The sequence below is a fragment of the Falco naumanni genome, chromosome 10 (genome assembly GCF_017639655.2).
Source record: "Falco naumanni isolate bFalNau1 chromosome 10, bFalNau1.pat, whole genome shotgun sequence".
In the NCBI taxonomy this organism is placed as follows: Eukaryota; Metazoa; Chordata; class Aves; order Falconiformes; family Falconidae; genus Falco; species Falco naumanni.
In genome coordinates this window covers 3,599,171-3,620,597 of record NC_054063.1, presented here as the reverse complement: position 1 = coordinate 3,620,597, position 21,427 = coordinate 3,599,171, and the positions used below count along the sequence as shown (strand labels likewise).

The 21,427-nt window shown below is 51.5% G+C and overlaps 1 protein-coding gene and 1 long non-coding RNA gene across 8 annotated transcripts in view; one reads left to right on the top strand and one right to left on the bottom strand.

Annotated features, from left to right (window-relative positions):
- Positions 1 to 1,127: 1,127 nt before the first annotated feature.
- Positions 1,128 to 4,489, bottom strand: LOC121094738. Its single transcript, XR_005829933.1, has 2 exons — positions 4,310 to 4,489; positions 1,128 to 2,004 (listed from the first exon to the last, which is right to left on the bottom strand). It is a non-coding gene; the product is annotated as an uncharacterized LOC121094738 (long non-coding RNA).
- The window catches only part of CD151 (CD151 molecule (Raph blood group)), a 38,226-nt gene continuing 18,954 nt past the window's right edge, over positions 2,156 to 21,427 (top strand). The window contains exons 1-2 of one of the 7 annotated variants that reach the window (XM_040608766.1): positions 2,156 to 3,719; positions 19,362 to 19,482. The gene's annotated coding sequence lies outside the window, so the exon portion shown is untranslated. Of the gene's footprint in view, positions 3,720 to 4,240; positions 4,265 to 4,482; positions 4,582 to 6,528; positions 7,093 to 11,880; positions 12,276 to 19,361; positions 19,483 to 21,427 lie in introns of those variants that run through there. The other 6 variants (XM_040608764.1, XM_040608769.1, XM_040608765.1 and 3 more) reach the window with 6 other exon arrangements.

Below are 21,427 nucleotides of genomic sequence, written 5' to 3'. Positions count from 1 at the left end.
CTCCTTGGCACTGAGTGGGGGGGCATGGCAGGGCAAGGAGAGGCGTGGGCTGCGGTGGAACTGATGCCTGAAGCTGCCTCTCAGCACAGCTGCTGCCGTGCCTGCGCACCATGCACTCTCTGCGCTGGCATGCTTGCTGTGTTGTAGCTCGGTTGCTCTTAAAGCCTTGTGGGACTAAGTGAGCTTTTTTTGTGATGCCCTGTTCCCTTTTGTCGTTGAGCCTGTTTCTGTATGTGACTTTGACATTCTAGGCGCGTGATGTGATGCTGCAGCCGTGTCGCAGCCCCCCTCAGCAGGAGAGGGAAGGTCTGTGTTTATCCACTGTCTTTCCTCTCTTGGGATAAGGCAGTTACTCTCAATAGCTGCTTACTCCACCAATGTCTCTGGGAATCTCGCATGCAGGAAAACTGCTCTGAGTCACCTACAGCCCATCAGCGTTACACAAAATTTCCATGGTTCCTCCCCGTGCCTGTAACTTCCTCTTTCCTATCAGGAGTATTCCTCTGGAAGAGCAGGATTCCTGACTAAAAGGAATAGCTAAAAGCAGCAAGCCCTGCTCGGTCCTTACTGCTGGCTGGCTGTGGTTTACGCTGTGTTTAACTGCAGTAACGCCTTCCAGAGACTGGGAATCAGAAAGTTAAAGAGGTCCAGAAGGAAGCGGGGCAGCTGGTGTGGAGCCAGCAGTAACCCCAGCAGCGCTGCCAGTGGAACTGCCTGTGCTCGCAAGAGTGATGTTTGGGAAGGGAAATCCTCTCTCTTTTCAGAAAGCACCTGTAACCTGAACACAGATGTGGCTTTCCGCCTTTCTAGCCAGGGTGGGTGTGAAGGAGCACAGGCGTTGACCCCTGCTGCACAGGGCAAGCCCACCACCTGAGCTGGGGGAGCTGCTGTCAGTGGTTCCTCTGCATCATGCTCCAGCGGCACGTTAATACGGAGTGGTGCTGACGAAGAACTGGCATCTTTGGTTGGGGCACGTCAGAAATGCTCATGGTTACGTACCTGCAGCAGCAGGACTTGGGAAGTTGCTGCAGAAGGAAGAGAGCAGTAGCCGCTCTGCTGTGGTGGTCTGAACATGCACCTCCCATGCCGTGTGCAGAGACAAAGGTGTAAAATACAGCTGACACAAATTTGGGCCGGTCTATGTATTGCCTTTATCAGCGCTGTCATATTGCAACAGCAAGAACTACCACGTGTTGTTTTTTTTATGTACAGCCTTAAGCATGTTTTCTTAGTGTGCAAGCAGAGTACAGGCAATAAAGAAACGCTGTCTTACAAATGGCTGTGTTGAGATATTTTTTTTTTTTCAGGCACTGCAGAAGATTCAGCCTTCTTTTTTCAGTCGCCGATTGTAGCACGACCTCCCCTTCTCGCTGCTCAGGAGGTGCCGAGAAGCCTGTCTGTCATGGTGGTACACATGGGAGGTTTGTAAGCTGGGAGAGAGTTGTTCGGGAACCCATGTCTTAGAGGCAGCACAGGAGTAAAATTCCTCTCCAGTCTTATTTTTTTACCTCTTTCAAGCAGCCAGAATCCAGGTGATCAGGGAAGGAAGAGCAGGGAGGCGAAAAAGGGGAGATGCTTCTCCAGTGTCTGGGGGGAGTGCAGTGCTTTCAGAGAGGGCAAGTTCTCACCTTGTACCTGTATTTGTAGAACCAAACATTTGTTTTAACAATTTGCCATGCATATTTTTCACTAGAGTTAAGAGTTTGGTTGCTTTTAATCCTTGTGCCCTGGCATGGCTCCAGCTGCATGCTTGTGCATTACTGAACTAATCTCTCTGCAGCTTTGACAAAAGGAATTATTACTCATTTCCCCTGCTATAAGTTGATACCGCACAAGTAGCTCATTGTAACGTCTTTTTTTAGCAGGAACAGGGTGGACTTTTGTTTCAGCCGTGACAAAGCGGCATGGCGTTTGAGCAGGTTGCACTTGGACAACAGTCAGCACCAGGGCAGGTTTTATTACTGGATGTTCTTTTGTTGTCGCTCTGCACAATATTTAAATGTCCTGTTGGAAGACCCAGACATATACAGTCTAGAAGGGCACGTTGTTAGTTTTTAAACGTGTCTGATACCAGATCCAAGTTAGACCAAAAATCCTAATTGTACTACATCCCCCCCTGTTTTTGTCAGATTCTCTCCTGCCTCTAAATGAATGGAAGCCCTGGGAGCAGCCACTCTTCACAAGTGACTGCTGGAAACCACAGTGTAAATAAACAAGCAAACAACGGGGATGTCCTGAGGTGGCATGAGATGAAGGAGGAGGCAAAATAGACTCTGCCTGGGGGCTTATTCCTGCCCTGTATTGGCTGCAGTCTCTGAGGGGACAGGTGACTTTTTGTACATTATCTGTGTAAGAGATTTTGGAATCTTTATCACAAGAAGGCACTTTTCTTATAGCTTGAGAAGCCTTATCCTGGCACATGCAGCGGTGCAGCTGTGTATACAATCAGATCTAGGGGCAAAGGTGAAAAAAACAGCTGCTGTGATAAGCAGCCGTGGTCCCACAAAGCTCTGCAGGCAGGCAAAGGGACGCCGCTCTGCCTTGCCTTCGACTTGGTCTCTTTCATGTTGATATGCCAGGGATAAGCACAACAGGATTACCCTGACAGCCTCTCATTGAAAAGCCAGAACAGAGCTAAAGAGAGCACATTAAGCCACAGTGTTAAGTTCAAAGCTTTCCCACAGAACAAATGCAGGGATCGCAATGGTTTGGAATGCTGTTTTCCTCTACCTTTTTGACCCCAGCAGCCTGAATTCCAAGGGACAGTTTCAGTTTATACACATTTAATCAGTTCCTGTTATGGCGATTATGGAGTCCCACACACATTATTTTCTGCCCTGACACCTTCTGTTTGTGTCTCTTTATGTTCCTTTCACTTGTTCATTGCTTAGTCCGTATATATTGGCCAAATACTTAAGCTCCAAGTATAACCGTATCTCATAGCTCAGGCTATATACCTTTAAACGCTCATGGTGGAAATCTCCTGCCCCGTGCCAAGAGATGCACAGCCCTGCAGCTCAGAGCTTCGTTAGCTCCTTGAGCCGCCGTCAGTCATCAGTCTGCTGTTACTTAGCTGGCTGTTTATGAGTCACACAGCAATTTCAGTTGGCGCAGCTACAACAATCCAGCTCCGAACTCTTCAGGCCTGCGAGGCATGTTTCACACGCCTATCAAACCATGCGGTGTAATAAGGGCCCGATCCCACAAACACAAGCAGAGCTGTGCGCTGCTGCCTAAATGACTAGTCTGCAGGAGACCTGACCTGGGGAAAATTAGGGTTTTTTTCAAGGTAAACATGTATCTCCAGTAAACATACGTTACTCCAGTAATAAGCTGAGGGGTGGGACGCTGGGTGTCCTGTGTGTCTCACCTTTACCTGCAGGCCTTGCCAAGCACAGGCAGTACTTGTGCCTAATTGTGCCCGTTTGCTGGCCTCGCTGTTCTCTGAACTCCTGAATTACCAAGCTGATTATAGTGCTTAGCTATACGTTAAATAAATATATGTTAAACAAATCTGTGCACAAGGCGTAGGGCAAACTGACTCTTGTAAAGTGACGAATGAAGCCCCAGGAGGATGGGGAACAAAGAACGGATGGGGAAAAGAACGCCATTATCTAAATTGTGCAGAAGGAAGTCTTCAAGTGAGGAAGCTCTGGCTGCAAGAGATGAGCTGGTAAAATGCTGCGACTTGCAGAGAATTCGTTGAAAGAAGGACAAAGGTAATTGTGGTAGTGGGACATTGCGGCCTCCGACTCAGATAGCCCCCGAGAGCGGGCAAACCCCGCTGGGGAGTGTGCGGAGTTAGTAGAAGCTTCAGTGGTGCTGTCTGAGGGTGCGTGCTGGTTTGCATTGGAAGCGAGTGACATGCAACCAGTCCTGTGCGCGACTGAAAACGAGTGTAATGTGCTACAATGTGCAAGTAACGCGCACCCCGAGCAGCTCGGCGCCATGCCCGCACCCAGCGCTGCTGCTCGACGCTCTGCTGCTGCGGCGCGGCCTGTGAGGCGCTTCCCCAGCCATGCCGGGACCCCGCGGCGTCCTCCTCTGCCACCCGCTCTGCGAGCGGTGCGACGGCTGTAAGGGCGCCGTGCGGCCCCGCTGAGCGCTGGGCCCTGCGGGGCTCGGCTCGGGCTGGCCCCACGGGCTGCCGTGCCCGCTGCAGGCCGGCGCGGGGGCGGAGGGGGCGGCTGGGCCGAGCGCTGCGGCGGAGGAAACGCGGGTCCCGCCGCGGCCTGGTCCCTGCGCGCCCCGCGGCCGGGCTGAGGTAACGGCAGGCCGGGCCCTGCGCCCGTCGGGTGTCCTACCGTACCGGGCGGAAAGCTCCGGCGCCTCCATTACGGAGAGCAGCACCCCCAGCTCGGGCCCGCTGCGGCACTGGGGAGGCCGGCGCGGTGCCCGCAGCCCCGGGGCGGCCCGTGGCGAGCGGCGGCCCCAGGTGCCGTGCCGTGCCTCAGGGCCCGGGGAACGCGGGGAGGCCCCGCCCCGCCCCGCCCCGCCGCGGCCCGGCCCGGCCCGGCCCTGCCCTGCCCCCCACAGCGTGAGGCGCGCCGCGCGCTCCGGTCCGCCGCGGCTCTGCGGAGGGTGAGGCGGGAGCGGCGCTGCCCGGCATGGCGGCGGCCGGGGGGGAAGGGGCCGCGGGCGGCCGGGCGGGGAGGGCGGGGGGCGGCGGGGGCTGCGGGCGGCAGCCCCGGGGGAGGCCAGGCGCTGCCGCGGGGCCGGGCTCCGGGCTCAGCCGCCGGGCTCTCAGGCGGCGGGAGCGGCCGCCCCCTCGGCGTTGCGGCTCCTCAGCGGTCCCGGGCGGCGTCACCGCGCTTGGCTTCGGCGGTTTGTTTTGTTAAATCAGTGTTTTAACCTGTTGCGGGTGCGTGTGCGTGTCTATGTGTGCGTGTGTGTGTCAGCAGCCCTGCCCGGCCCGCGCCGTGGGACGCTGCTCCCCGCGCTGCCCTGACCTCCTGTCACGGTGTTTATCTCCCGCTGCCTTTGGTCCTGGCCCGTCTCCCCGGTGTAGGAGGAAGGCCTGGCCTCCCAGGTGGGCTTGTAGGGCCCGCGGAGGCGGGGGAGGGGAAGGGCCAGCCCTTCTTCGCCACAGAATCCCACCAGACCCAGGCGGTGTGCCGCTTCCTTCATTTTCTGGAAGCCGGATCAGGTGGGAAGGTGATGGCCATGGGTTACTGTGCGGCAGCGCTGCTTGCCATGATGAGCCTGTCCCGCCGGCCTTTGCTCTGTGTCAGCCCGTGGAGGACATAAATGCTGTAAATTTAAAAAGCCCCAACTCTTCCGGAGGGCTTTTGTAACCAACCTGGTGCAGTATCCTGTTGAATTTGAGCAATGAATTTCAGCCTTTATTTCAGGCTGCTCTGTAGCATCCCTTAAACTACGTGCTTTGCTTCCTTTGTCCCTCTGCAGTGCTTGCTGGCTTGCTCTGAGATTTCACGTAGTGTCCGCTCAAACAAGCTTTTATTAAAATGGCATCACCCATCAGAGGTCATGCCCAGCGGTGGCCTTTTGTTGGAACAGTTTTGAAACAAGTCCCTGTTGCCAAAACGCGTTTCCTTCACCATCTGCGAGGCCGCTGCCTGGGTTCTTAGGGAAGCTTTTGGTGTGAGGGGATATCTACCTCCTGGTGGTGCTGAGGCTGAAGAGCCCTGGGCATGTCATCAGTCAGGCAATGGTCCATCGCAGTCCTCCTGTGCAAGTTGCTGCTACCAAAGGTGACAGCCTGTGGTGGAGGGAGCAGAGCACCTGCCTCTTCTGAGCTGTTGTTGAGCTCAGCAGAAATTAGAAAAGCTGATGCAGAAGTATCCGGCGTATTCAGATTCTCTGAAGGGCTTTGTGTGCCTGGGGCAGGCAGTTCCCAATCTGCAAATTGTTGGAAGCTGGGTAATGTCTGGGGCAGCGTCACTTACGCTTTACTTGAGGCATCTGGTGACAGGTCCCCACCAAAAGCGTGGTGCTGGTTTGCAAAGGTGGGTCTAGGCTCTGGTTTGCTACGGTTGCTCTTAGGTGCCAGTACTTGGAGTTGGATGTCCTGGCTGAAAGCTTCGGTCATGCGTCAGAGGAGTCGGCCGCTTTTGAGCTCCTCCATGTAACTATCCTGAAATCATGTCGTTGTTCTGTAGTTTCCTGATGATGTCCTTGGGTTCCTGACCTGCATGCCTTTCTGTCCATATGCTGTGTTTCTGCAAAAAGCATGGTTTATTCCACACTGGTGCATATATTGATTGGCCTGTGGCTCTCTCTCAGTAATGGCTTGCTTTCTTGGTGGAGTTCTTCTGCAGTGGAGGAGAAAGACTTCCCCAGTTGCCTGGTAAAAATCTGGGCAGTCCCTGCTGTATGTTGACTCCAGTAAACAATAAGAACACACCTTTTCTATGTGCTTGAGCTAATGTCACTCTTGCGACATCTCATTTTACTCGGGAGTCCAAGGTGGTTAGTCTGTCCTGCAGTATGTTTTGTGGGAGCTTAACAGTCACGTTTTCTTTGTCCTGTCTCAAGGCAGGCGTGTTAAAGGGGGTTTGTTCTTAGTGCAGAGAGCAGAGCACCAAGTACGAGGAACTTTGACAGCCCAGCTGGGGCTGGGGCTCTCCTCTTGGATCTAAGACAAAAACTGTCTTCTGAGTAAGCAGGGAATACCCACCCAAGAAGATTTTTCCCCAGTGCTTTAGCTTCCCAGCCTGCTTGTGCAGAAGGCAAGTCTTATGCCAGTTTGGAAGTGGGCAGGACTCTGAGGCTTCTCTTCAAGTACAGTGAGGCACATACAGCCAAAATCTTGGCTCTGTGAAGGGTATTTTTGGTGCAGCTTCCTAATGTTGATGGGTGTGAGATTCTTCAGCAAGGGGTTGGAAGAAAGCTGCTTGTATTCCCTTATCAAGCAAAAATGCTAGGTGGGAGTGGCTGATGGAGTGCTATCTATCCCTGTTCGGAAGTTTCCAGCAGGCGTATTAGATTATTCCCAGCTAATAAAAGTTGTAGCACAACTCTAGCTGTTCCCATTGCACATACACAGACCAGGCAACAACTCTCTTGCTCGTGAGACAGCCCTGCAGCAGCTGACTGATGAGCTATGTCTCCTCTAGTTGAGTCGTCGCACAGGTAAATTTACTTATTGCTTCTACAGAGTTTGGCTTCTGCTCTAAGGAGTGTGTCGGGTTACTTGTTATGCATAGGAGGAAAATATGTGTTTACATGTATTTTACATGTAACTTCTCTGTCGCTGTAAATGCTTGTATGTGGCAGACCGTCCTGCCTGATGTTTCCAGCTGGTTTGGTCGGTCACCTATAAAGCAATCATGCTGTCACTTTCCTTGTGCCTTGTTTTTCTTGTTTTCTTGTTTTTCTTGTGCCTCCTGTTTAAGTCAGAAGCTTAGAAAAATAAAAGGTAAGTACACTGACTCTGAAAAACAAAAAGGGGGAGCTTGGCTTTTTGATGTCCCAGTCTACTGCTGCTATCCCCAGTGGCCTCATCAGTCTTGCTCTTGAAACCTCCTGAGAAGATGCTCTCCTGCTCCCCACCTCTCCTCTCTCCAGGGCTCCACACTGGGCTATCTCCAGCTCTCCCTGTGGGTGCGCACCGACTGCTGAGGTGATGGAAAGCCTGAGGGAGGGTGACTCCTGGAAGTCACAGCTCATCTCAGCTTCCCTGGCTGTGAGGAACAGAAACCTTAAGTCTCTGTGGTTGTTTGAAAACCTTCAAGGTACTGAAGGTGAAGACCAGGTCTCAGTCCATCTCACTTGCTCATCCTGCCTTTCAGACCCTGAACATGATTTTCCTTTGGCCACAGCAAAGCCAAAATGGGATGAACAGTGGCACTGTTTGTAAAATCGTCCCATTTTCCCCTTCATTTTTGCACATGCATTTTGGCAGAGCTTTCCCCCAGGGTGGTGACCATCTTCCCAACCTGTGAGAAACGTGCTTTTCCCTGCTACCTCATGCCTGCAGCCAGGGTGTGGAGGGAGAAATGAGGAACGGCAGGGCTGGGGCATGGGGAGGAGGTGTTTTGTCAGTTCTGCGGAGAGCACCTCATACCATCCTTCCTCATGGCACAGGTCCTGTTTGCTGCCAGCCCCTCCTGGCAAGGATTAGCACTGTAAGAGCAGCGTTGCTGCTGAGCATCTCTCTCACCCTGCCTGCCGTGTGATCTCAGCAGCCTGGCATCCCAGGGAATGAATTCAGTCAGTCCTGTTGGTCCTGCATCCTGGCTGCTGCACAGTAATAAGACTCTTGGCAGAATGAGCAGGAGGATAGTTACCATTTTGCACTCCTGGCATTGCATGGCAAAGAAAGAGGTGTGTTCGGCAGCCTGGGCTGCGTTTGTGTGTAATCAGCTTGGTCCGTGTTTCTAACCCGAGTTCCCTTTGCTGGTCGGGGGGTTACGGCTCTCCAGTCTGAGCTGGGAAACGCTGTGCAGCTCGGCAACTCCGTTTCTGGCAGAAGTGCGGTAGGCTCAGCGCGGGACTGAAAGCGTAGTCAGCTCCTCTGTGGAGGGGTACAATCATGAGTAGCTGCTGGTGGTGGCAGGATACTGGTCTAGCGGGAGAAGCAGGGGCAGTCAGGAATTGTGCTCTGTGGAGGTCAGTGGAGGCATCCTCGGCAGCTCTGTAATACAAGTGTATGACTTACCAGCGTAGCTGGAGTATGATCAGTGGATTCTTTGACCTCTTCACTAATGAGATCCAATTAAAAAGGGGACCAAATGTGGTCTGAGGTGGGAATTTCTGGGGAAGAGGTTTTTGTTTTGTGTGAAGTGGATCATGTTCTGAGCCTTGCTAACCTGTTATCTGCCAGAGCAACAGCCACGATGCCCGTGTGGTTGTTTTCAGGGAGTGCTCTGATCCTCAGTGACCACCACGCTGCAACAAATACAATAAAGAAAATAAGGGGATAGGACTGTTTTGGTCAAATTTATAGAGTGAGCCAGTTGGCAGATGCCATTTCTGGCATGTCAGCCAGTGAGTGGGACTTCTGGTGTGCTGGACAGGGCAGGAGTGAGTCATGGCTTGTGAATGTCAGTTTTTCTTCCTAGCTTTAGTGGAATCCAGAAGGGAGGAATTCATATCCCACATTTCCCCCACGCAGTGCCCTGGAAACAGAGGTGACTTGTTTTTCTCCACGGTCGCTGTGAGCTGCCTGCAGAGCTCCCAGGGAGGCGGTGGGCAGCTGCGTGTGCAGTCACGGCAGTGTACGGCGAGCGGGCAAGCCGGGCACGGGGACACGTGTGTGGCAAGCACTGCCTTGGAGCGGCCAGCGCTGGAGCAAGGAGGGGTCTCAGCTGTGTGTGGCGAGTGCTGGGATCAAGGGCCGTGCCCATGGGAAAGTGTTGGGCTTTGTGCTTGGGGGTTCGGCTGTTGTAGCATAGAAGGGATGAGTCCAGTCCCATGCGGAACTACAGCTGGCTGACTAGTTGAGCTGCCTGCGAGCTCCTGTTGGCAGCGGCAGGTCCCCCCGGCTGTGAGGGGTGGCCCTCTTCCATCGTCACTGCGAGCCTGGGCTTGGGTGGGGTCTGCCAGAGGTGAGGTGGGGGGTTTGATGTGGGCTCCAATTTACCTTGCCCAGTCAGAGTTGTTTTGGAGGGATAAATTTCCCATTATTGGGAGGACCTGTGTCTATATTTGGGGAGGGGGAAGTGGCGGGCTGGTTTCCGTGCCTCTGAGTCCCAGTTTGCTGGTTTTTTCCTCATCTTGAGTGGGGAAATAGTACAGGCTTTGCGCCGAGCTCCTGTGCTGTACATGGGGAATGAGGCTGTGCTCAGCCTCGCAGATGGGCTCTGCAGACTAACAAAAGCTGCTCTGTCCATTGTGCGCTGCCCAGGGCTTACCTCCAGTGTGTGCAATGTGGCCCCAGACAGGAGGGAAGGGAACTGAAACCATTGTGCTTACAGCAGGAGAAAAATCCCGGTGGCTGACTTCACCAGACCATTTATTTACCCTCAGAGCTGGTCAGGCACTGGGGAAGCGTGGATCCTGGCTCCCAGGTGTGCTGACAGAAAGTTGGGAGCAGGAAAAGCAGACACAGTTGCAGGGGGAAAAACTCAGCTTTCACTGATTTAACGAGCTTTGCTTTGGCTGCATCTGTCTCTATGTGGAAGAAAACCCCTTGCAGGAAAAAAGGGAGTTTATTGTTTGTGACTTCATCCAGAATTTTAACAAGTTCTCAGAAAAAAAAGAAGGGAGGAGCAAGCCAATTTAGAGAGCAGTGAAATATCCAAATTGAATCAGTGCAGCTATATCAATGTAATTCTTATCAGTGGTATATTTACAGCGTGTAAGTGGGAACCCGGCTTGCCTGTGTATGAAGGGCATAACTGCTGCACATCAGCAGTATCCTCCCAGTTTTTGACATTGATAATCATGTCGGGCCAGTCCAGGTGCCCTCTCCCTCTGTCACCCTGACCAAATAGTCTTTTTTTGTTCTCCTGTGTCTGTACATGTGGTTAGTGGTTATCAAGTCAGGTGCTGCTGCCTGCACATGCACCACTGCAGTGAGGAACATCTGAGAGGCAGGAGGGTGGTCAGTGCTGAAACACCCTTTCATCTGAGGTCAGTAATAGGAGGATTATTTTCTGTCTCAGAATTGCCCTGATTATTTCCAGAATGAATTTTAGAGTTTTATCTAAATTCTTCAGAAGCAAGAAGTGGGTTTTGGTTTCCAGGTTCCCTTGATATCCTAGAGTGCCCTCATTTTCACAGCGGGTATTTAAGTACTGACTGAAACTTGGGCCAAAATGAAGGTAGTTCCTCAGCTTCTTCAGAAACTTTTGGCTGTGGTGTTCCTGGATTCTCTCTGAATATTTTTTTGCTTTTAATGTTTAAGGACTTACTGAGTGTCTTAACCTACAAGCGGACAATGCTGTGGACTGCTTTTCTCCTGCTGCTCACTAATGGCATGGGGCACACAGAGAGACAGATGATAAGCCTGCCCAACGCTGGATGTTTGCTGTGTTCCTGTCTCTTAATGTGCAGGGGCAAATGTGCTTTCTGCTGAGCTCAGCGAATTAGTCTGAATTCTGAGTATGTGCTAGTAGCATTTGGAGAGGCTCCCAAGGGACAAAGTATGTGGTTTCTCCCATCTCTTAAAGTCTTCCTGAGGCTTCCTGGTATTTGAGGGTTAATCCAGGGTGTCCCAGAGTTGCAGAGACTCCTTTTAGCCTTTAAAATTTTAACCTTTAAAATAACAGGAGATCAGATGAGATTATATGCTCCCTCTTGACTTGAAAATTGACCTACAAGGTGGGGGGATGGGGAGGATTAAGTTTCAAACTCCTTTTAGGCTTTCATTTCATGAAGTTTGTTCATATAGGGCAGGGGTAACCTGGGGGTGGGGTGGTGGAGAAATCCCAGGTAGGATTTCCCAGCTTCGTTTGAAGTCCAGCTGTTTTGTGCTGGCAGCTGTTAGAGGAACCCTTTCCCAGTTACTTATTCCTGCCAGCTCAAAATGAAACGGATGATACGCTGAGACAGACTGGCCCAAGTTTTGCAGTGGTGATAGCTCTGTACCCTTGGTGGAGAGCTGCCCTTTGCCTGTGCCTGTATTTGAAGTGGCGGAGAGGTCCTGAGCAAGCCCAACTCCTGGTGCCTCTGCCTGCAGGTCTGCGTACGGGCTGGTGGAGCAAGGTGTTTCAGGGAAGTGGTTGATCAGGGCTTGCGGCTGGGAGGTTTCTTTAGAACTGGTTGGCATGTGCTCTGGGGTCAGGGACTTCTTTTTATCTTTTTCCCCTGCCCCTAGCCTTGGCGAAGGGCCAGCAAGTAATTTCCTGGAGGACAGCCCTTGCCTCCCAGTTATTTATTCTCCTGCTGGTGCCTCCCTGTCAAGTTTGCAGGCTGGTCTAAAAACAGCTGCGTAAATGGGTTTGGTGGAGTCATTAAAACCTGCTACACAAGAGCAAGGCGGAAGGGGGAGGAATGTTTTATTTTTGGCTGGGGGTTGTTTAATTTACTGGAAGAATGGTCCTTTTCAAGGCAGCCTTAAGCAGCGTGGATTGAGCATTGTTTCCTGCATCGCTCCTATAGCAACAGGAGAGAGGCAGCTCCTATGGACTTGGACTTACAGCTCTGGGAAATGAAATGTCATTTAATTTGCCCTTGACTGTGCTTGATATTTGATCTGACTCTAGTAAAATGTTTTTAGCTCTGGAGAGGAATGTAACTCCTTAAAGCATTCAATGATCGCTCCAAAACAGCCTCGGCGACGCAGACATCATGGATATATGAGGACCTATGGGCAGAAGAGACTTCTTGGCCATTCCTGGTGCTGCTGCTAGCGAAGTGGGTAATTACAGGTGCGAGCGTGTTCCCGCATGAGGTGGCTGCCCTAGGTAGGGAGGGAGGCTCCTAAAGATGTCACAGGTATCTCTGCAGCTGCCATGCTGAGGTGAAAGCTGCTGTCGCCCTGTTCTGTGGCTGCATGATGCTCCCTTTTCTGTTGATGCGCTGGGACGCTGCAGGAGTGGGTTGCCCTGTTCCTAGGACCGCAGGTACCTGCTCCGTCGCTGACATGCTGAGAGGTTTTCTCTGGCATGCCTGGCACCGGTCCTGAGCTAATCAGCAACATGGGTGAAGCAGTAAGACCGTTAACTGTAGTTTCCACTGTCAGATCCCTTCTCAGTTACTACGATCTTTGTGGAGTTGAAACAGATGAGCTGCCTGGGAGATATCTGTGAGCTGACTCCAGAGGTTTTTGTTTTGTTTGTTTACACTGCTGAAACTTCGAACAGGAAGAGCCTACTCAAAGCAAAACAGGTTTTGTGCAAAAGCTAAAGCTGCTGCCAGCTTTTTATGCGCTTCTTGCTTTGTGCTGTCTGCAGTCATGTGTCTCAGGCACAGGCAGGGCAGTGCTAACAAGTAGCTTGAAAACTTTGCGTTTTACAGCTTCATGTTCTGCAGTGCTTTTCCAGAGGATGGAATAGCTCAGCAGATGGAGGATGGATGCTGAGATGCAAGGAGAGCGAATCCACCCCTTCTCTCTGCTGGGAGAGTCGCTTGATCTGTCTGTGCTTCTATTACAACGTGTTACATCTTTTTTTCTTTGTTGGGGTGCTTTGAGGAGGGAAAGGGTCTTCCAGGCAGTAAGATTATAAAACATTGTGTCATTGAGAAGCTGGAAATGTACCCTATGGTGGCAAACTGGCTGCCTGCCCTCTCTTCCAAAAACTGCTTCATTTATTTTTGACAGTGGGATTTAAAGTCCCACAATTCGTTCATGAGCTCGGTGAGGTGAAGATGATGACCTGCCATGGGATACGTACCTGCTGCTGTGGGTAGGTGGAAAATCCACTGGCTTTTAGCTAGTCACCTTTCTCACTGCAGAGCTGATAGGGAATTAAAACTGAAAGTACCTCTGCAATGAGACCGCAGCCAAATTTTGAGTGACTCTGTGCTAGCTACAGCATAGCACGTGTTCTTAGGTTAGTCTTTGCCCTAAGCTCAAACCACAGTGTAAAATCCCAGCGATTTGTAGGGAGTGAGCAAATAGTTGTCATCACTGCATTATTTGGAGAGCACTTTGAATTCATGTACAGAATTGCCTGAATAGGCTTTGTGGGGGCTGGGAGGATTTTTATCCTCCCAGGATTTTTAGTGCTTGTTGGCTTGGTCCTAGCGCTGGCATGGCTACAGGGCAGGGAGGTTTTGTGAGTGCTCCCTGAAAACACTGAGGACCCAGTGGCTTTGCCTCTGAAAGCTGAGCAGAAAATGAATGTAATGAATAGGAAGGTAATGAATGGGAAGGGATCAGGCGGAAAGCTGATTCTGCACAAATTGTTTTGTTGAGAAATGTGGTTTAATGCTACTGGTAAGTTCTCCAGTGCAGACAAAGCCCTGCTTTAAAAAAAAACACCCCCCCCACCCCCCCCCACCCCCCAAAAAAAAAACAACCACCCCAAAACAACCCACCCCAAACAAAAAAAAAACCCACAATGCCCGTGAATAGAGTTGGGAAAATAAAATTTAAAATACTGATAGGCTGCAGTGAAGAGTTCGTCGTGTCTGTTGGCTAACCCTGACCAATCTGAACTGTTGTTCCTGGTTGTGGCAAACCCTCGCTGCTATGAGCTCTCTGCAAACACATGCCAGGCACTGATTTCTGCGCTTTGAGTGAGAGAAAAGAGGCGGTTATTGTCCCTCTCCTCAGTTCAATGACTAGTGAAGTGGTTCCTGTGTATAAATAGCGTAAAGTGCTTCAGGATCCTTTGGGATAAAGGAGGCCTTATGAGATACAAGAGGATGCTGTTTGACGCACTAGGAGTTCCTGCTGGTCGTGCAGTGCGTGCCGGTCTCTGGCCGTCCCTCCAGCTCGCGGTGGGGACCGGGTGCTTGGAGGGGCAGTTTGTTTCCCTGGTTATCCACTTCTGGGAGCAGCAGACAGGGGCTTTCTGCTCGCAGGAGGTGGTTGTGTATGTTTTATTAGGACCAGAGCACCCTGTGAAGGATTTTTTGTTTGCTTTGTCCTAAAAGAGTGCTAGAGCACAGACGCACAGAGTCCCAAACATGCTCAATCACTCTTTCATTCTCTCTCACACTTTATTTTTCTAATGGTTGTGAAATTGATTTCACGCTGAGTTTCCTTTTATCTTCAAGGATCCCAAAGCCAGCCGCCACCTTGCCCAGGTTTGATTAACCCGCTCATAAACCCCTTAATTCACAAGTATGTGTGTGGTGCTGAACGTGTAAATCCTTGCTGAGTTTGAAATTTATGCTCGCTGTTATTTAGGCTTCAGTGAGTCCCTCACCTGGGGAGTAAACAGTCTTGAAAAAATGGGTGGAAGGGCTAAGTGCTCTTCTCCTGAGAGACAGCTCTTGTCTCAAAGAGCAGACAGCTCCTCAGGTGTATTAGGCACACAATTCCTTGCTGGATACCTGACTGTCATCAAAATTAGCAGGAGTTAAGGGTCTACATCTCTCTTGTGGGATCTATTCAAGTGCAGCAGCTCGAGCCAGGGTAGAAGAAAGGAGGCATCCCAAGGGATGACCGCAGGACCATGATGTGCCCGTGGAGATGATGTCTAGACCCAGAAGGTGCTGAGGTGAGATCCTCCCAAACTCCCAGGATGGGATCTTGCTTATTTCTTCAGAAAGGTGCTCTCCCAGTGAAGAGGTAGGGCCAAGAGGGGTCTGCCAGGTGATCTTCTTGTGGAATGTAGGTGGCTTTCCAAGTTGTCTCCACCTCTCCCAGAACCACTGTGCCCATTCCTGGTAGGAGCAGGTGATGTGCTGGGAAACATTGCTCTGTATTCCTCGCCTCTCAGCAGCGCCTAAAAGGCTCAGGGCGCAATCCTTTTGTGCTGGGTGCTGTACAGTTGAGGAAGATGACCGTGCCCTCAGGAGCATGTCATCAGTTTAGACAACAGGCAGAAGAAGATGAAGGCAGTTTCCAGGCTGTGGTCTGGGGAATGTCATTCAGCAGGGCCAGATGAGTTCAGCTTCCATGGGAAGGGTCAGGGAGGAGGGGTTTGGACCAAAATCTGTTCTGTGTGCCTGCCCCCCCCCCGCCCCCAAGTATAAATGACAATTCCTGAGAAGGAGCCTCTTTGCCTCACTGGATGTCTGGCTCGTGTTTTGCATTCTCCCTAGCCCTAGAACCACAAGTACATTGACTTTCCAGCATGTTCCAACATGCTGAGATGGAAAGCAAAGCATTCCGCTTTGCATCCTGGGTCAGTGCTCAGCTTTGCCTCTTGGCTCGGCTTCCTCTTCCGAAGGGGCAGGAGGGTGGGAGCAGTGTGCAGCAGGTGGATAAATGGCAGGGCACAAGGGCTGCTCAGCCTCGGGACTGAGGGTGCTTCAGAACTACTGCTTGCTTTGCAGGTGACTGTGCTGCTGTGCCTTCCCTCCTCTGCCCAGTTCCTCAGAAAGCTCCCTTGTCTGGTCTTTGATGTTTCCAGGGGTTTTTTTGGCCTGCTTCTCGATGGCTCAGGTGCTGGGATTTCCACTGTTTCAGAGAGATGTTTCTGTGGTCTAGAGGCTACATAGTAATGTGAATCAACAAGTTTCTAGCTCTTACCAGAGCATTCCTTTTCATAGGGAATGGAAGCAAGGGTAAGCAAGCTAATTACAAATGAAGGTGTGTCGCCCATACTATGCTAGGTAAAGGGCTGCAGGAACCTCTCCTTGAAGATAATAGTAACTTAAAATGGTCATGAATTGTGTTAAATTCGATCTGCTAATAAAAACTAACTTCTTTCCCTTGCTAGGTGGTTTGCAAACACCCCATTATCCCACCCAGGCAAGTCAGGAAATATTACTGCTTCCATATCCCGGTACGGGCAGTAAATACGAGTTTAAGCCTTAGGCTGTGAAGTCAGTTAGTGTCAGGGTGTAGATCAAAGGATCGTTAATTCAGTACCCAAACAGACAGGTTAGGGAGGAAGAATTGCTATTCTCCATCCTGCTGCCTGCAATGCCGATGGAAACGGATTGCAGGGAGAATTGAACCTGCCTGCTGTGGGCTGAGGGTGAGGTGGCTGGGCATGTGGCAGTACAAACGACTGCAAAAAGTTTGGGACCCTTTATATTAGAAAAGCAGGGGACAGAAGGGGTGCTGGACACCATTTTCCGTTACAGCAGCCTTATTCAGCCCTAGCTACCTTCACAGACATGACAAGCCATGGGATGACATGCCAAGGTTAGAGGGACAGGCTGCTGGGAAGGGCCCTTAGCCTGTTGCTCTGCAGTGTTCTGGGTACACTGGAGCATGCCTCAAATCTTACGGAGAGGAGCCAGGGGCTTCTGAGGTAATAGGAGCCAAGAGGGAAATACCAGTGAAATACCTCAAAGGAATTAAGGTGTGTTCCTCTAAAAAGGTGACGTAGCCAACAGCCCAGCTGAAGTGCTTCTGCACCAGTGCACACGGCGTGAGCAACAAACAGGAGGAGCTGGAAGCCATCATGCTGCTAGGATAATAAGGAGGGCTTCTGCAGGTATGTCAGCCAGAAAAGCAAGGCCAAAGAACATGTACCTCACCAAGGAGCATGACTGGCAACTGGTCACAATGAGTGAGGAGAAGGTTGAGGTACTCAACAGCACACGTCTCGAGTGGATGGACCTCAAGGCAGGGACAGGGGGAGTAAAGTCCCTCCAACTGTAAGAGAAGATCAGGTTTGAGACCGCCTGAGGAACTTGAACATACAGAATGGGACATGATGAGACGCAGGATCTTGAGGGAACTGGTTGATGTATCTCCACGATATTCAAAAAGTCATGGCAGTCAGGTGAAGGCCCTGGTGACTGGGGAAAGGGAAACATCGCACCCATTTTTTAAAAGGGCAGAAAGGGACCGCTGGAACTCTGACCTGTCGGCCTCTGGGCCTGGAAAGATCACGGAACAGATCCTGAAGCTGTGTTAAAGCATACGGAGGACAAAGAGGTGATTCGAGACAACCAGCACAGCTTCATCAAGGGCAAGTCTTGCCAGACCAGCCTAGTGGCCTCTCTGTGGCGGAGTGACTACATCAGCGGACAAGGGAGGAGCTGCAGATGTCACCTGTCTGGATTCTGTAAGGCCTTGGGCACAGTCCCCCACACAACCTTCTCTCTAAACTGGAGAGATACAGCTTTGATGGGTGGACTGCTTGGTGGGTAAGGGATTGGCTGGATGATCACATCTAGAAGGAAGTGGTCAACAGCTCAAAATCCAGATGGAGATCAGTGACCAGTGATGTCCCTCAGGGGTCCATACTGGGACCAGTACTGTTAGATATCTTCACCAGTGACACGGACAGTGGGACCGAGCGCGCCCCCAGCAAGTCTGCAGGTGACACCAAGCTGAGTGGCGCAGTGACGACCCTGAGGGAAGGGATGCCGTTCAGAGGGACCTGGACAAGCCCCAGCAGTGGGCCCACCTGCACCTCCTGAGGCTCAGCCAGGCCAAGTGCCAGGTCCTGCACCGGGGTCGGGGCAGCCCCCAGTATCGATACTGGGTGAAGGATGGAGAGCAGCCCTGCGGAGAGGGACTTGGGGGTGCTGGTGGGTGGAAACTGGGCGTGAGCCAGCAACGTGCGCTCACAGCCCAGAAAGCCACCCATGTCCTGGGCTGCGTCACCAGCAGCGTGGGCAGCAGGGCGAGGGGGGGATGCTGCCCCTCCTCTCCGCTCTGGTGAGACCCCCCTGCAGCGCTGCGTCCAGCTCTGGGGTCCTCAGCACAGGAGAGACATGGGCCTGTTGGAGCGGGGCCAGAGGGGCCACAGAGATGGGCAGAGGCTGGAGCCCCGCTCTGTGAGGGCAGCTGGGAGAGCTGGGGCTGGTCAGCCTGGAGCAGAGAAGGCTCCGGGGAGACCTGACAGCCGCCTTCCAGCACCTAAAGGGGCCGACAGGAAAGCTGGAGAGGGGCTTTTTACAAGGGCAGGTGGTGACGGGACAAGGGGTAATGGTTTTAAACTAGAAGAGGGCAGACTGAGACTAGATAGAAGAAATTTTTTATGATGAGGGTGGTGAAACACTGGCAGAGGTTGCCCAGAGGGATGGTAGATGTCCCATCCCTGGCAGTGTTCAAGGCCAGGCTGGATGGGGCTCAGCAACCTGGTGTGGTTGAAGATGTCCCTGCTCAATGCAGGGGGGTTGGACTACGTGACCTTTAAAGGTCCCTCCCAACCCAAACCGTGCTATGATTTTATGATAAATGTAGTAAAGTTGTGGAGAAACAACCTTGTGACAGCACCTTCCTGTGGCTCTGTGCCGGTCTGAGGGACGCCCTGCAGTGGCAGGGGAGTTCAGGGCAGCAGTTTTCCAGCAGAACCTGGTGGTGCTTAGGACTCGTGTCTTGATTATGCTTCAGCAGGGGTAGAGGCTGAAGAAAATGGTGACTTCCTAGTGTGTGTGTGTTCTCTGCAGGTGCCCTGCTCTGGTTTGTGCTCTGTATCCTGGGGCTTGTAAGCCCTGGGAGCAGAGGATGGATGCACACAATGAGTTCTGCCCACCGCTTCCCTCTTCCCAGGCAGTTCCTGTGGGAGGGTTAGGAGAAATGATCATTTTGAGGCACTAACACCACCTGGGGCTTCACCCTGCTCAGAAGGGTCTTCTTCCTGAGCTTCTCATGGGGTTACTTTCAGGCCTTTTGCACTAGAATGAGTTGTCGTGTCTGCACAGCCTTGACAGAAACAATAGCAGCATTTACAAAAGGATGCAGCAGGGTATATAAACCTGCTCTGACAGCTTCCTACCGTCCAAAGGTCTTCACGCTGTCACAGTTAGGCTCTCTCCCATTATCCAGTGCACATTTTGCAGTTTAATCAAATGTGTGTGTAAGCTGTATTCTGAAATCAGGCACTCTTTATTAGAAGGAAGACGTGACGCCGAAGAATGTTATCAAATACCGATTCCCGGAATAATCTTTGACATGGTTCGTGATTCTCTGTATCTCTCTTCTTTTTCAGCTTTCTGCTTTCCTGAATCCAGTGGAGGACCAGAGCCAGCAAGGAGAGGGGGGTTGGAAGAGAGCGCTTGAAGACGACTGCACATTTGTGCTGGTGCTGTGAGCTGCTTTGGTGGTGAAAGGTCAGCATCAAGGCTGTTGACTGTTGGTTTGGGGTGGATAAAGGTACTTGGTAGTTGTGTAAATCAGGGCACTTCACCTGCAAGCTTTAGAGTTCCCCTGCTGGGAAGGCTTTACTTCATGACTTCTGGCTGCTTTCTGGGCTGTGTGAGATGGGCTGGCAAGTTGATAAGCGGCTGGAGGCTTTTTCTGAGGATGTTCAGTGGGGTAGGTAAAGTGGCGGTGGTAATATTTTCATCTTACAGAGAGGGAGCTTAGAGAGGTCATGCTTTCAAAGGCTGGAGTTTAGCCTTGCTGGAGAACGAGGTCTTCAGTCAGTTTGCTGAAGATAATAGGTTATTGGCCCACACCTGCACTGTGCATACCAGGGAGGGGACATCGTCTTTGTTTGCCCAGAGCTGCCTCCAGGCCAGGGTTACCGGCCCAGCTCACACAGATAAACTCCAGCATGGTGGCAGCTTGCCGTGCCCGCTGGGTGTGCGAGGTGGCTGTATTGGCAGAGGGCTGACAGCGTTGGACTTGCAGCCCTTTGCGGGCTCCATTTTCATAGCAGGATAGGTGCGGAGGGGTGTCCTGCAGCGAGTCTTTCTTGTGCATGTTGGCAAAGGTGTTAGAAGTTACCTAACTGCTGGCATACAAGTTATTATGAAATAGACATTACGGATGTGTTGGATATCAATTTCTTGCTATCATTCAAAAATCAATACTTAAAAATAATGACGCTTTTAATGGCCTGGGAGCTATTTCATTTGCTTTGGCATGGCTTCTTCCCCATCTGTCAGACACTGCTTTAGGGCAGGTTGTGCAGAAAAAGCCTGCGGGCCTGGCTTTCTTTGCTGTTTAATTAAGTACTGTTACTGTGCAAGTTGAGGCAAATGTACCAAGTGATGTCGGTGATGACTAAATGAAAGTCTCGCCAGCAGGAGTGTGTGTGTGTGTGCGTGCATGCCACGTGCTTTCTGAGCTGGCATGTGGGTGCATGCCTGGGTGGGCCTTTGGGCCTGCAAATAAAAATACAGTGGTCTGGCGTGGGATAACCAGAGCAAGTCCTGCCATTGAGGTTTTAGGTGGCTTGATGCCACAAAACAGCGGTTTGGCTCCAGTTCCAGGTGCTGAGCACCTGGAAACACAAGCACTGCACAAACTGCTCAACTTCTGGTGGATTCCCGTTACCCGGTTTGTCCTAAGGTTCAGTCTCAGTAGGATGAGAGCCCAAGAAAATCAGACCATGCAATGGTTTCACTTTTGAGGTGACCACTGCTTTGCCTGGCAGTCATGCACTGTGTATGCTTACCCAGCTGGTAAGTTGTGGCTTGCAGTCAGGCAGGGCAAGATGAGCTCACTCTCTTTTTCTTTTTACTTTTTTTGAGGTATTTGTATATGTGGGTCATCCTTTTCCTTCTTGCTTTTTTGTGTAGGTGCTTCATTATTACTCCATTCTCTCACACTTCATTACTAGCATCTTGCAATCTTTGATGTATTTGAGCCAGCACGTCTTGTAAACGGTTGGCAAAATCACTTTACCAGACGTTTTCTCTCATTATAAGTATGGATTTTACTAACCCCCAAAGAGGTGGTTCCAGTTCACTGGCCAAAGTAGCCCATACTGGCAAAACCACTTTTGAGGCGGTGAAATTGCGTTGCTGTAGGGCTTTTGCCAAAACACCCGTCACCTGGAGCCTGTCCTGCCTGCATTCCTCTGTCAGCAGGGGTTCTCAGTGTAGATCCTTACATCATCTCTGGGCTTTGGGGAGGACGAGGGTCCTGCACTGGAGAGGAGGAGCAGAGGCAAGGGACAGACTAAGGGACTTGCCCAAGGCCATGCACAAAGTCTGTGTCAGAGTGGAGAACTGAGTTCAAGCTGTTCAACCCCCAGTTTGTTGAATTAATCTTCAAACTGTTAACCCTCCCTTTCAGGTGCAGTTCTGTTGCACTGAGTTTGTCCTT